This window comes from Medicago sativa, chromosome 1, assembly GCF_051527215.1.
Source record: "Medicago sativa cultivar Bolivia chromosome 1, Bolivia_mono, whole genome shotgun sequence".
Taxonomy (NCBI): domain Eukaryota; kingdom Viridiplantae; phylum Streptophyta; class Magnoliopsida; order Fabales; family Fabaceae; genus Medicago; species Medicago sativa.
This window is the reverse complement of record NC_140749.1, coordinates 81,271,929-81,287,634: the sequence shown is the minus strand read 5'-3', so window position 1 is coordinate 81,287,634 and position 15,706 is coordinate 81,271,929. Positions and strand designations below refer to the sequence as shown.

Below are 15,706 nucleotides of genomic sequence, written 5' to 3'. Positions count from 1 at the left end.
AGAGTGAGGCAGCGGAGAAGTGGTGGTGAACTTGCAGTTGGAACTTGTCGTCGGTATCATATGAGAATATAACTCTTTCGTATAAGCGCATTAAAAGACATTGATATGCGCTTGGAAGCCATTGATTTGACAAATTCAAGCTTTGGTATGAATAAAAATGGAGTTAGGGTTTGAGAATTGGGGAAAAAAATGTGTAAGGATAAAGGAGATGAAATTGACAGACTTCACAGCCAGGACTTAGTTTTTTTGACGGTGAGTTAACAGAAGGACTTAGTTGCACACTGTTACAAAGTTAAAGGACCTATCTGTTACAAAACAAACTTAAAGGACATATATGTTACAAACGTCAAACTTAAAGGACCTGTGGTGTAATTAAGCCTTTAGAATAAGAATAGAGTGCACGGAAAACTAATAGAATGAAAAAGCAATAGCCATAAAAAAGTTTTTCTTTTTATTGAAACTAGTTGTCAACCCGTGCTTCGCACGGGGTAGATTGCTTTTTTTCGGATAATTTTGTTGGCAAACACATTTGTTAATGGTTAAAAGTGAACTGATTGTGAACATAGATATTACATGCCTATAAATATAAAAAGCTATGGTCCATGACATATGAATTCCTAGATAGGTCTACCATAAAAGAAATATTGCACAAACATTAGAAATATTTATCAAAGCCTTACCAAGTCTTGATTCATGAAAAGAGCATATATTTTGTTCATGAATCAGGAAAAACAACATAATAATTAAGATTAAACTAATTGGAACCAATGATGTGCAAATTACGATTACATATTAGCCAAAATTATAAAATCGAGCGCTACTGTTGTAGAGTTACCAAAAAGGGATTAACACCAATATTCACATCACACAAAATGAACCAAAGAAACAACATTCCCAAGTTAAGATAGTTTTTGAAAAACTTTGTTTTTTTTTTTGAGCAAAGAAAAACTTTGTTATAAAGGAAAAAAGAGCAAATTAAGGGAAATAGCTGCATTTTTCAAAAAAAAATTTGCTGCCCTTTTTACACTCTAGCATACTAAGGGAAAATGCAAACTTCATAAATGTGAAAATCAAGCAAACATATTGCACAAATCGTAGCTATATGCACCTTTTTAAAAATTTATTGAAGGATTATATAGTTTTGCTGCAGGAAAAGAACATGTCTTATTTTGTTCAAGAGATTGGGAAAAAACATTATAATTAACATGATACTAATAGGAATCAGTGAAGGAACCAACAATGTGCAGATTATAAGATGTGAAGTAAATATCAAAGAGACTGTTATTGTCATATACTAACCAAAAAGGAATTTTTGCCCATAAGTTTTGAAGAAATACTTATGAATTTACTTGATTGTTGGTTGGTTTCTTTGTGAAACCGATCCCTTCTTTAAATTTGACCTTAATTATTTACTTTGCTCATTTTTTACTCTTTATATAAGATGCTATTGGAGCTTTTCATGATGTAACTTCTACAAACAAAAGTGGATTAAAGGTAAGATCAATCACTTTCGGCGTGAATACTTTATTTTGGTGAATTACTTGAAAAATAGGTGATTTTCCAAAATGAAACGAATTTCAATAAAAAGGTAGGATAAATTGTGATAACATTAAGACATTAAGTTTTTTCTTGCTAAATGAAACAAAAGTTTTTTGGTTCCACATGTGCTCATAAATGAATTCTTTGGATTTTTTAATTAAAGAAAATAGGATTTGGTTTCATATATGGTCATAAATAAATTCTTTAGTATTTTCAGGAGAAAATGAAATGGTTTTTGTTTTTCTTTATGGTGATAAAATGGTTTATGTTCTTGTGAATAAAATAGCGCTTGTTCACTTTTGTTATATGCTCATTCCTCACTTGAAAAGAATATGTTCAAATAAAATGTCAATTTTCAAAATGGTTTTAGTAAAATTATTATTACTACTTTTTATATTACTTTCGATAGATAATTTAAATTTAAGGTGAGAAGAGAATACTATTTCAGTCTCTGTTAAGAAATACTTGAACTCAAAATCTGATGTCAAAGATCCGTCTTTTGACCACCCAATCAAACACTTGGAGTTACTCATACTTTTTATTTAAATTATGAAAAATGATTTAATATGAATTTTTCGAGAAAGTAGTATCATTTTTGGTTATGATCCAGTTAGGTCATAAAGTCCATAATGGACAATATCAAGAGTTAGATCAAATGCATGGTTCTTATCAGGGATTGTTTACACTATATAAGCTCCACTTTTCCTTCAATTAATGATGTGGTAACATGCAAGTGATTTGTTGGGTTGAGATAAATTTTAAAAAAAACCATGGTATATTTTTTTTATTGACTCAACTGAACATGTATCTAGACTATAAGTGTAGTTTTTGACCTCTAAAATTTCCATAAATGCATTTTCAGAAAACATAAAACGTGCATGCCTAAAATAATGTCAGGGATGGGAAAAGTTGCTCTCTATTTTTATAGTACCTGCATTTTGTCAACCGTAAACCTTCGTCCATGTCTTATGGACAGATTTTGATAACTCCAGAGAATGATGTGTGGACTTTGAAGTCAATAACATTGGTTTATTATTCTTATTGTTGAAGCTATTTTTCCATATATTATATAAAAAGAAGCAAACCTGCTAGATGAAACATAAATTTCATACTATTGCCACTTTGAACAACGGGTAGGTACCACACTAAAGATAAAAGAAGCACAAGACATGCATAGCAAAAGCCACAGGTAGCTACAACAGCAAATCATGGGACATAATAGTCTACAAACATCTTACAATAGTCTCTAAATCCACAGTGAAAATTAAATTACAAATTTGTGGGACATGCTAGACTAACTCGGCGAATAAGCTGTTCAAGTCGAAGTCAAAACTGAATCTAACTTTGTCGCCCACCTGAAGAGTGTTGTCAAATGCGAACTGAATCCAAGCATCTTTCATACATTTCTCATCCCTATCCCTGGACTGAATAATGTCAGTTTTATACAATTCCATTGTGTCTAAATCCATCAAAATAATCGACATCTTCTTGACTAAATAACTTTTTACAGAAAATGTTTTTAATCTCTGTACCTGTATTCATTCAGTCCCTATTAAAGCAGAATAAGGACCAATATTTATATAAGGACTAAATTTGAAAAATTGTGAATTTTATAGAGACTAACATTAACCCTAAGATTAAAAAGAAAATAAAAGAAAGTGACCAAATAAAACTTTAAGAACAATGTAACATAGAAATGATGGATGAACCTTTACCTGACCAACTGATGTTGCTCCATGTCGCTTTGATAATTTACTCCGATCAGGAGCTAAAATCAAGGAAATGTGTGCAAAATGAGGCATGGGAAACTCTAGTGCCTGTAAACAGATTCATGCACACATGCAGAACAAACCAAAATCAGTGACCAAGATACTATAAAAGATTATATACTTTACTGTTTGCGCTTTACCTTATATATTAATGCCTTCCTTAGAGTGTTTGGTAAATGCTCCTTTGCTCTGAATTACAAATACTTTACGGAATAAGATAGCAAAAGTATTTAATCAAACAGATTCATTTGATTGAATAAGAAATTTAACCATTACCTGATAACATGAGAAATAGCCATGGTAGCATTATCAACTGTCACACAAAAGTTATAAACTGGCTGACCGGTACTCCTCATTATCACAAAATCTCCAGGTGTATCCAAATTCCAACTAACCATCAAGACACTAACAAAGAAAGTTAATATCTAGTCAACATGATTTGCAAGAAATTTGTTTATTTTTTTATCAATGAAAAGCACATCTTAAACATGTAAAGAAATAATGTGTTTATGCGATTACATTAATCCACTGTTTCAAAGGGATCATGGATAGCAAATTATGAGATGAAATACATTACTTAATCAGTTGACTTATGAATATGAAGGCAACACATTAAAAGAAGTGAAGTACTTCATTTTTGTACTACATGGAGTAGGAAATCACCGATCATACCTTCAAAAAAAATACCAAGATAAAAAAAATGGATAAAGGGCGGAAGAGAAATAAAGAACTCACCTCGCCTCGTATTAAGTCAGTAATTTTTAAACTTCCTTTGGGGACACGAAACTGGAATGTATAAGGAGTTCCTTTTGCCGGCTCTTCTTCTACTTCCGCATCTGTTGCATTGGCCCATTTACCTGTGTATACTGGAGGCAAATTTTTTAGTTTAGCATCATTGGGAGAAGAAGCTTTATGTCACTCACTAAATGAGGTTATCTATTTTTCCCATGTCTCAACGAAATGTTTATGCATTAAGCTGATATGGTATTCATTAAAGTCTATGCCAATAATTAAGTTGTTATGGTATTCCTCAAAGAACCAAACGACCAAGGCATATACCAATAATTTTAAACTTTAGCCAAATTCAACCCTTCCACCGAATTTAATACACATATGAAATCTATAATATAAATATCCAACATGAGCTGTTAAAAGTGTTTGTGCAAACAGTTCTTATATATAAAAACAAATGTGTAAAAAACTTGTATTTGTGATTAAGTCACCCTCAAATTCTGTTGTTGCAGACAGAGGTCACGACAGTAATTTGTGGACAGAAAGAATTGAAAACACTTTTAAATATTAGCGTCACATGATAAAGCTCTATCCTTAATATATTCAAAACTCCACATATACTCATGTACTCATATTTTCACATATTCCGACACAATATACACATGTTGCCAAGAACTATTAATTAAGAAATACCTGTTCTAAAAAGGAATCAACAACACTGGGGTCATCGCTGCGACTCCCATTAACCTTGTAAGAACCATCGTGGTTTGGATTCGCAATGTTTTCTTCTCAACAATAATTGTTTGTTCTTCAAAGCCTCAAACTCACATGGATAAAATCCTGCATTTTATGCCTTGAAATAAAAAAAAAAAATCAAAACATTTCAAATATAACATAAAATATAAGAACTCAGAAGGATATAGTCTAATCAACAAAATGCTAACCTCACGAATTAAGGTTGGAAATTAAGCTCTCATTAGGGTGATGTTGGGATGGGTTCAGTACCAGAAACATGGGAAGCAGCGTCTTCTTTTGATATGGCCACATAATTCACAGGAGCAACTGGTCTAGTATTATCCCTTTTTCCATCTTTTGATATGGACCTACTTCCATTTTGATGAGCATTAAGCGATAGCCGTCGGCAAGGAGTACCGTTGGCCCCTCCATTAGCACGAGGGCCACCTACCTTCTTAGCAGCGCTAACTGGCCTAGCAGGGCTTCGTTTTGAACCAAAGGGGGCTTCTGGTTCCGTGCTTTGCTACTCCTGAAATTTCTTCTGATCATATACAGTGGAAAGTCCACAGAGTATTCGAGTCGGTAAAATTGTAGTCAACAGAATTACATCAAGTTGACTTTTTACTTTTGCTCAGTCTTATTATTAGCAAATGCTCCAGTTAATTCGATAATCAGTCATCCTAATCATCATACCAATAAAACTTACCCTCATTCTTCGTTTTTCTTCTTCCGATTCATGCCTAAGCATGGCATATTCATCTAACATGGCAAGAAGACTAACACCATCATATGTGAATGACATATCATGAGTCTCTTCCCAAGCACATGTTTTGGCAATGCATTTACACCAAAAGAAACAATGTTAATTCTTCCAATAATGTAGCATCTTTTTGTTTTACCTAATATTGACAGCAAATATAACTAATAATAACATTATCTGATGGTGGTTGTGGTTTCATTCCATACATACCGGGAATTTTATTTACCAGTATCCGAGCTTTCTCTGCTCGCTTGAGGTTTAAGTGTGCACCTCTGCTTGCATTATACCTGTTGTCATCCTGTTTTGCATTGTTGTGTATGACAAAATTATTAAATCGAAAATGATATATTGGACAAACTTATGCAACCATTTAATGCAATGATCAAATTGCAGTAAAGCTAAACTTGGTAATTCTGGAAACATGGCAAGGCACTATCAAAAAGCAAATCACTCATACTGATAGGCTATAGAAGAAAAATGAGCAAATTAAGGGAAATGGCTGCATTTTTCAAAGAAATAGCTGCATTTAGTATCAATTAGTTCTTAACTCTTTATTGCTTGAAGTTTTTAGTTGGAAGCAAGTCATCATTATCAACCAATACCATACAGATTATGAAGAGTTTACTTGGTTAAAATTTTAAATTTTCTTTGATACATCAATGCTTTTATACATCAATGCTAACATGATAGTAAATGTCTTGACTCACCTCTCTCACCAAAACTGGACACATAGAAAAAATGCACAAGGGAGATTATAATTACCCGATTATAGTCCTCAAGCCAGCTCTCTTCTTCACATGCTGACATCCATTTCTCAATCTTGTCCAATATACATTTTCGGCTTAAAGTTTCTTCTTTGGCTTTTGCTATTTGATTGTCCATGACAGCCAGTAATTCAGTTGGTTCAATGTCTCCAGAATCAATCAATGCCACGATCTTCTATCTTGCAGCATCCGAATCTATTTCTATATGAGCATTAGCAAATATCTCTTCAAGTTCTGCTTGCTTCTTGAAAGCAATTTCCTTCATCCTGCTTGCTTTAAGCTGGTCCAGTCTCTCAACTTCCACTTCAGCCTTCATAAAAAGAACAAAATAATATGTTAGCATAAGTTTCGGAGCCCAAATTTTTAAACTTCAGAAGGTCTCTAGCACCTGCTCAATCAGATCCAGAGCAAGGGTATCAGGAAGAGTGACTTCATCGACAGAAGCTGAGATGTTACAGGTAACATGGTCAAACAGTTTCCTTTCCTCTGGAGGAGTATCCATTAGATTACACAGATCAATTAATTGAGAAGCTAATTCCTGGAGCTGCAATGGTTGAAGTAAAATACATTATACCATAAACTAAAAGCCAATCAGAAATGAATTCAAAATGATGAAGGTAAATTTACTTCCAAGTGTGATAGGCATGGATATTTTGCGAGACAAAAACAACATTATGTAAAAATTACAAACAATTGAAAGCATATTGTTAACAACCTTGTGCAACCTCTGATTTTTATCTTCTTTCAGCGTTAAAACTATGTTAGCAAACTGTTCAGAAACAAAAAGAGAGAGCATGAATAACAAAGCAGAAATTTCCGTAAATATCCACCAAAGTTATCTTGATTAGTTTTAGGATTAAAACAATTCAAATTTTGGAAGTACTGTTCGAATATTAAAGCATGGACAATCAAACCACATTTTAGGAACAGCTTTTAGGTTCAAACCTTAGGAGAAAATACAGAGTTACTAACAAAAATGGCACAGAGAATTATAGCAACTAATAAGTTTCTTAGAATAAGCTTATAATTTGAGCTGAGAGATAAAATAAGCTCACCTTGCAGCAAACAACGAAATTTTTTGTTTCTTTTAACTATTTAAATCTCAAACATTTCTGAAACATTTCAAGAGTTCTACAAAAACATTGAAAAAGGAAAATATCAACCGAAAAATGTAAAGGAAAATATATAATACACCATTGTGTTGTTACATCCATGTCCAATATGTCTGATTTGAACCTTTCTATACCATTCCTCAACCCACAAAACATAAAAATTTCATCAGCTCACAAAAAAAGAGTCGAAATTGGCATTATTCAGACCAAACCTAGTATTTCTTCTCAGACCAAACAAAACAAAAATTTTGTAACTTGTGATCAATAAGAAGAAATTTTCCTCCAATGCAATGTAAAGGAGAAAAGTGTTGATTATATCTATTGCTTAGATAATAAATGTTTGTGATTGTGATTAAAATAAAATATGTACACATCTATAATATACAATAAAGTTATGAAAATCCTCTTCTACATGTTCTAATCAACATTCAATAAGAAGACACCACACCTGTAGTTACATTTTATCATTATCTTCCCCTCTTCATCTCTAGCACACATGACAATTTACTAAGCATCAACGTAATTGAACTTATAGCTCAAAGTCTAGAATAGTATGTTGTGTACACTCAAGGTGTATTTAATCTTATAGCTAAAAAGGCATCCTTGCCCCAACCACGACATTTTTTAAACGTATAGCTACAACTTGTAAGTTCTAGGCTAGGCTTATCATAGCTTTCATGTCAGCCTTGTATAAGTTATTTAAACTTACAGGGTCCACTCAATTCTAGATGAAAAAAATATTATTTTATTGATTATATAAACTAAATTAATCGGTCTATCACACCTCAAAATTTGAGAGACCAAAGTCTAGCCTTCTCAGCAAAATGTGCTTTAGAAGAATTCTTAACCTAGTTTATCAATTACATATGTTTGTCCTAGCCTAAGCCTAATGTGCGCTACGTCGGGCTGTCTGGCCTATTTTCATCCTTATAAATAGAAGTGGCATCTTATTTGCTAGGAACAAAGTAGAACTTGATATACAATAAGCTTTAGAATTCTCAGTGCAATTGTTGACATACCATAAATACAACATTGGTGATGGAACCAATTTCACTTGTGAATAGCCGTCTTGCAAAAACCGCCTGCTCGACTATTTCTGCGGCAGTAAGATGTCTCTTGAGACCCATTCTGCAAAATTACACTGTATGAAAAACATGCAGCAAAACTAAAGACGGTGTAGCCACTGAATCGATCATTATAGACAGAAAAAAGGCTTGCCTTCCAGTATAGCAAAATTGACAATTCATGGCACATCCAACTTGACTTGAAACGCACACAGTAGTCCTGCCTGTATCACAAGGTATGACAACTGTTTCTATGATCAGCCCATCATCCAATGTGAATAAAATCTGCAATATTCTGTGAGTTTAAACAGTCAACAAAAAGACTCTCCAGAAACGAAATTAAAAAAATATAAGCAAGTAATCTTGAAGCTAAAAACTGAAATATAAATGTCATCAAGTAACCTCCAAGGTTGCATGTATCACTAAATGAAGTAATAGATGCAAAGTATATAATAAGAATTAGAAACAAAATAGAGACAAAAACTCAAAAGAATTCTCTACTCAAAAACAAAAAATCTGAGCCAATTTTCCAAATGTTCACGCTTCATTTTTCTCTCTTTCGGCCTTGTGAATTCTTAGGGACTTTTCCTTGCTTCATTGTACCAGGATCAGACCTGAAGTCAATCAATATGCATTAAATAATTTTTAAGTATCATAATTAAGTATAACAAATATAGCCTTCATATTAGAATATTAGATCTTAATCCTGCACCCAAAGAATAGAAGCTAAAAACAATGATTATTATTCAAATTCAAATAACATATAAAGTAATATTTACCATATCATGATAATTATGTCTAAAATTAGATTGTTTCTTTTCATTACTTTGTTCAGCACCTTCTTCAACTTTCTCTACTCCATCTCCTGACACCAAAAAAACAAATAGGAACTGAAATAACCACGAACAATCTTTTTCAACCCTAACCTTCAGAAATACATATAAGCAAAATTGAGTTTTGAATTCTATTAGAACTATACATAGACTAACATTTTGTAGGCTGATCAAAAGACTATCATTCCTAATCTTCATCAACAACTCTATGAACCTGCCAAGTAATATTAGAGAAAAACATAATTTAAAATCTCAATTAATGAAATGCAAATAGGAATATAATTAAAGCAATACAAATCCTACTTAATACATATTGAGACATTTCCTCAAACACTTAGTGAGCCCTCATCTTAACAATGAAAAAAATTAAATCCAAAATGTAAATAAAATGCAAATTTGAAATAAAGAAATCATTTAAATAAAATCACAGGACTGAGAACATAAAAAATTTCAATAACACATGATACATACACTTCAGCTTAAGCGTCCCTTGAGCTCCAGCCATCTCGAATTCTCCATAATCACTACTTATTGCTTTTCTCTAAAAAAATTCCAATTATCTCAAACACTATCTTTCACCCAAATTTTGTATCAAACACTATCATTATCAGTTTTTAACACCTTAGACATAATCTCATATCAACAGATTTTCCAAAGTTAGAACAAAACCAAAGCACAAAACACCAACAAAACACAAAAACATAACAAAATCAAAGCACAATCAAAAAAACCTAACAAATAAACGACATGCAAAGTGTAATAGCAAACAAACCTGAAAAAGAAAATGAAAACAGAACCTAGAACAAAAACAAAGGACACAAAAAGCAACAAAACATAAACATGCAACGAAATCAAACAACACAAACCTTCAAACAGCAAACAACCGGACCAAAAGCTGCTATCTCCTAAACAAACCTGAAGAAGAAGCTGAAAACCAACATTAGAAGAAAAACAAAGCACAAAAGAAGCAAGAAAACACAAACATGCAAAGCGATTAAACAACACAAACATCACAACCACAAAAAACCGGACCAGAAGCTTCTATGGCGAGAAAAACAGGAACCGGACAGAAGAGATGAAGAAATATGAGGAAGTAGTCATAGTGGGAAGCACAATTGAATCATATCGACCAATATATATAAGGGAACACCATGATTTACTAATTTACCAAACTGCCCCCACAGGGGTAAAATTGGAAAAAGAACGTCCAAAGATTTTCCTATTTAGTTTAGTAGATTAAAAACAATGATCAAATCTACTATATATATATATATATATTAAAGGAAATGTCCGGTGAATTTACCAATTTGCCCCTATGAGGGGCATTTTGGTAATTCAATTATTGGAGGGTGGGTTTTTTTTTAGGGTTGGCCTATGAATTTCCATTTTTGCCCCTAACCAATTTTTTTTAATTATTTTCTAATTTTCATATTTTTAATAACTTTTAATTATTTTTCAATTTTTATATTTTTAACTATTTTTCAATTTTTCCTCCCAAATTCAATTGCTTCTACATTGCCGTTGTGGGAGATTAAGGTATCGTTTGACCCGACTTTTTTCAAACTTCTCTACATTTTTAAGTAGAAGTTAGGCCGAATACAATATCAATTAAGTACTTACTAAAAAAAGTACTTTTTTTGAACGCATAAAATTGAATGGAATGAGCTTTGACCATAAGCTGTTTAATGTTACTTTAAAAAACTACTTCTCAATAATTTATTTCACAAGCACCTCTTTTCAACTCACGCTGGGAACATTTTCTTTATTTTTTAATATTATATTTCAATATGTTTTTTTCTTCCATTTAACTTTATTTTTTTTAACCGTTCCATTAATTTTTTAAGGAGATTCCATTTAATTTTATTACCTTTTTTTTAAAGGAATTTTATTATCTTTTTATCACTTATGTATTTAATTTCAATATCGTTTAATCATCACAATCTCACAAATATTTTTATTCACGCTGTCATTTAATGATCCCAAATATTTTTATCTCATTTCTTCAACCTCGTGAATATATACACACATTAACGTTTAGAGTAATGTTTTATGTTCATCTGTCTGTTTTTTTGTTACGCTAATGCATATAATTTTTTTAGTGTTGCTTGGTTGAGTGCTACCTCACCAATTGTTTTTAACTATTTTCCAATTTTTATATTTTTAAAAACTTTTAACTATTTTACAATTTTTTATTTTTAGCTATTTAAAACTAAGTTGATGGTTCATGGTTTTTAAGGTTTATATTTTGACATATTACAATGATTCACAATAATCCGTCATTTTACCATCTATCCTTTCAATGTAATCTTCCAGATTGAATATTACTAAGCATATGTGAAGAGACTGAATATTGCTCAGCTGATATTACTTTTTTGACGTCAAAGAGATTTTTTATTTTTTAACGGTCAAATTATTAATAACCAAGTTCCTACACAAGACGCTAAAGAGTTTAATGTGTTTCTTTCGTTCATTTTGTGTCATGTAAATATTGGTGTTAATCCCTTTTTGGTAACTCTATGACAGTAGCGTTCACTTTTATAATTCTAACTAGTATGTAATTTATGATGTTTTCCTGCTCTTGATAAAGCTTTCATAAATATTTTGATAAAGATTTATAATTTTTGTGCAATATTCATTAATTTGTTCATTTTTCCTTCGGAACAATTTTTTTACAAAATACATTAATGAACCCCATGTCTTAGACCATGCATCACAAATATTTGGTTTATGCGACCTTCATTCTCAAATTTACGAAGAATGATAATATTCCGTAATTTGAACATCTCTCCTTTAAAACAAGTTTTTTAAAAGTGCGTATAATTCACATGAAAGGACTCGATACTAAATTGCAGTTAATATCTGCCTTTGTTGTAGATCATGTGAAATGATTTATATACGTTGAAACTGAAAGGCAAAATGATATAAATCAAGTAGAGAGGCATTCAACTATCTGTCTGATTTAGAAGTTTGTTCACCTGAAAGGACTGGATACTAATTTGCAGTTAATATCTACCTTTGATGTAGATCATGTGAAAGGATTTATATACGTGGTACTGAATTGCAGTTAATATCTGCCTTTGCTAGGGGTGACAAAAATACCCATGCCGACGGGTACCTGTGGGTAAAATTCGTCACGGGTATGGAGCGGGTAGCTAAACGGGTATCCACGGGTATAATAAACGGGTATTTGACTACCCATTATTATATGGACATAGACACTGATTGGATTGTATCCATACCCACGGGTACCCATACCTGATAATAAATTAAGTAAATTACTAATATATCTTTATATATCATATCTTATTACTTAAAGTTGGTACCTTATTGAAGAAAATTTTACCGCCCACCTAAAAATCCTCAATAATAACCTATTTTTATTTTAAATTTTTTTAATTCATCTTATTAAGTTCACTGTTTCCACTTCATTCACATCATAAAACATGATTATATAAGAATCATGAATTTTCTATGAATTATGTATGATTTATGAAATTTTGAGTGGATGTTTAAAAGTTGAAGTTTTTTGGTAATTAAAAAAAGTTATTATTTGTACCAAAAAATAAATAAATTCAAAACTTCATGGGTACCCATGGATACCTCAATACCCACGGGTACCCGTATAGTGGGTACCCACGAGGATACGGGGCGGGCAGGTATCATATTTATCCAACGGGGCGGGGACAGGTATCATATTATCCGTACTCATGGGTATCCATTGACATCCCTAGCCTTTGCTGTAGATCATGTGAAAAGATTTATATACGTTGAAGCTAAAACACAAAATGATATAAATTAGGTAGAGAGGCTTTCAGCTATCTGTCTGATGCAGAAGTTTGTTCACCTGAAAGAAGTGGATACTAAATTGCAGTTAATATCTGCCTTTGCTGTAGATCATGTGAAAGGATTTATATATGTTGAAGCTGAAAGTCAAAATGATATAAATCAGGTAGCTTTGCTAATAGGGTTTTCATTGGTTTATAGATAGATATCAATTATTACTGAAAAAGTGTTTCTACCGCTGACTAAATATGTTTTCATTTGTTACTCGTGATCAAGCCATTTTGAAGATTTAATTTTGTAATCCGTAATGCAAGAGTACTCTAAATATTGTATTATTGTTTATAATTATCTATCATTTCACAATCTATAATATTTTATCAAATACGTTACTGAACCCTCGTGCGAAGCACGGGTTTGTAACTAGTAGTTATAAAAAAATATATATGGTAAGTCTTTTGCTATGAATAAAATTTAACAACACAAAAAAAAATCTCAGATCCACCCCTAGAGTCCCCGTTAAAGAAAATTCGAAAGCGAGTGTCAACCCGTACCAAAATTATCCTCATATTTTTCCTTTTATAAATTACAATATAGCAACTAGTATCCCGATTTGCCGTCCTATCAATATTACCATTTCCAATTCTTTATCACATTACTCCTAAGAATATAAAAAAAAACATTAATCAAACAAAATAAATGTATTTAGTTTAAATTTTCATCTGAATATATCACTTTGTTTGATTTTTATTTTTTCATTCTTATATTTGAGACAGGATGGATCATAAACTTGTTGCTTAGCTGCCGGTTGAAGAGAAAGGAAATAATTAAAGTTGTGATCGAATGCAATTAATGGCCGCGTTGGATTTAAAAAACCTAAACCTTATTGAATTTAAAATAGGAAATTACAATTTACAATCAACTGAAAAGAGAAGGAAATAACGACAGTATAAATCAGTTTAATAATAATTGATTTCATAATTAATTTTATTTATTTTCTTTTATTTCTTTCCATATCCAACCATCATCAGAAAAATACTATAATTACCCTACGCTAACCCACAAAAAAGGAGCAGCCAAATGGTTCAGTAGCAGTTCAAGGAAAAGAGAATCGATGTTTTAATTAACTGCATAAAGGTATATCTTCCATATTCACCTTTATATTGTTGCTAATATCCTCCTGAATCTTCATTATATGTTCCTTTTATTTTGTGTATGCCACAGCTTCTTTTTGTTCTCCAGTAGTGCATTTGTGCATATCATATTATCATATGTGTTGTTGTAAAAAAAATGTTTACATGTGTATGGCTTTTTTTTTTTTTTTTTTTAACTTTTGGATTCCAACTTTTTTCTACATCCTTTGATTTTTGCCTGTCTTGTCTTCTGAGAGGTCACTTGGGTGAGAGTTTCTCTCTTCAACCTAAAAAAACTCAGTTCGAGACCAGCACCAGAGAGATCCTTTGATTTTTTTTTTCTTCCATAGGCGTTAAAATTAATCATAGATCCTTTGATTTCGCTTCACTTCGATCTTATTTTTTTGAATAATTATAATAGGTTGACACATTTTTGTCAATTTTGTTTAAGAATGGTATTGTTCACCGTATTTAAACAATGAACAATACCTTTTTTTATTTTTGTAAATTTTTAATACCTTTAATATAGAGGTGGATTTTTTATAACATAAAATTTGGGTTGTGTTATCAACTAATTTTACTATTACATTGATAAAAAAAAATGTATGTTGTAAACCATGGGTGTTTTTTATTATTATTTAAAAAATGTTTATATTTGTATGGTTTTTTTTTAACTTTTTACTCAAATTTTATATGATTTTAATAACAAGTTCCTGATTAAAAAAAATCCATCATGTTTCTCTTTAAATCAATTTTATTATTACCATTTTTATCCAATCATATACTTTTGATTTGAAAAAAAAAATACTAGTATTTAGCTAGATTGTTGCGGTAGGTAGGATGAAAGGTTTTAGAGAATGGGTTTTATCAAGCAGTAAGTTTCTATTTACGCTCTCTGTGTTTTGATATGAACGCGCACAAATTTGATAAAAATTCTACAATACCTCAATTTTGACGTGGTGATATCACCGGGCAAATCAATAAGTTTTTCTCCTTCCTTCACTCAGTAGTCTATTGAAAATAATGAAATTTTATTAATATATTTTCTTTGAATTGTGATTTTAGTTTTGCCTTGTTTGCAAGTTAATTTCTCTTTTTTTTTACTATTTTATTATTGGATGCTATAAATAGAATATTTTATTTCATCCCCTTTATTCCAACACACCTCACGAATTGCTCGAGTGGAGTGGGAGGTTGGATTTTCAAACGCCTGTTTGGAAACATGTAGCTGAGTAAAGATAGAGGTTATGATCTGGTACTTCACAGGAGTTGTTCCCTCAAAAATAAATTTGTTACAAGAGATCCAAATATTCCACATTATTAATGGAGCTAAAATACCCGCTTCATCCACTAATCCAGGGAAGGTAGGGTTTGGTGGCTTGGTGCGTAACCATGATGGAACATTTCAATTTGGTTTCTATGGGAGTGTAGGTTTATCTAATATTCTCCATGCAGAAATACAAGCACTTTTAGTGGGCATTAGAC

General features: G+C 31.6%; 1 long non-coding RNA gene and 1 pseudogene across 2 annotated transcripts; one reads left to right on the top strand and one right to left on the bottom strand.

Moving 5' to 3' along the window:
• Nucleotides 1-1,439: 1,439 nt before the first annotated feature.
• On the top strand, nt 1,440-2,580 carry LOC146958046 (uncharacterized). The gene is made up of 2 exons (XR_015024571.1): nt 1,440-1,494; nt 2,402-2,580. It is a non-coding gene; the product is annotated as an uncharacterized LOC146958046 (long non-coding RNA).
• Nucleotides 2,581-2,691: 111 nt separating this feature from the next.
• On the bottom strand, nt 2,692-10,412 carry LOC146958045 (65-kDa microtubule-associated protein 1-like; annotated as a pseudogene). Its single transcript, XR_015024570.1, has 18 exons — nt 10,175-10,412; nt 9,465-9,522; nt 9,255-9,340; nt 8,977-9,089; nt 8,630-8,770; nt 8,431-8,539; nt 7,015-7,068; nt 6,688-6,843; nt 6,298-6,609; nt 5,737-5,833; nt 5,482-5,621; nt 4,985-5,322; nt 4,734-4,893; nt 4,044-4,174; nt 3,585-3,713; nt 3,449-3,497; nt 3,255-3,356; nt 2,692-2,958 (listed from the first exon to the last, which is right to left on the bottom strand). The product of XR_015024570.1 is annotated as a 65-kDa microtubule-associated protein 1-like (transcript).
• Nucleotides 10,413-15,706: the final 5,294 nt, after the last annotated feature.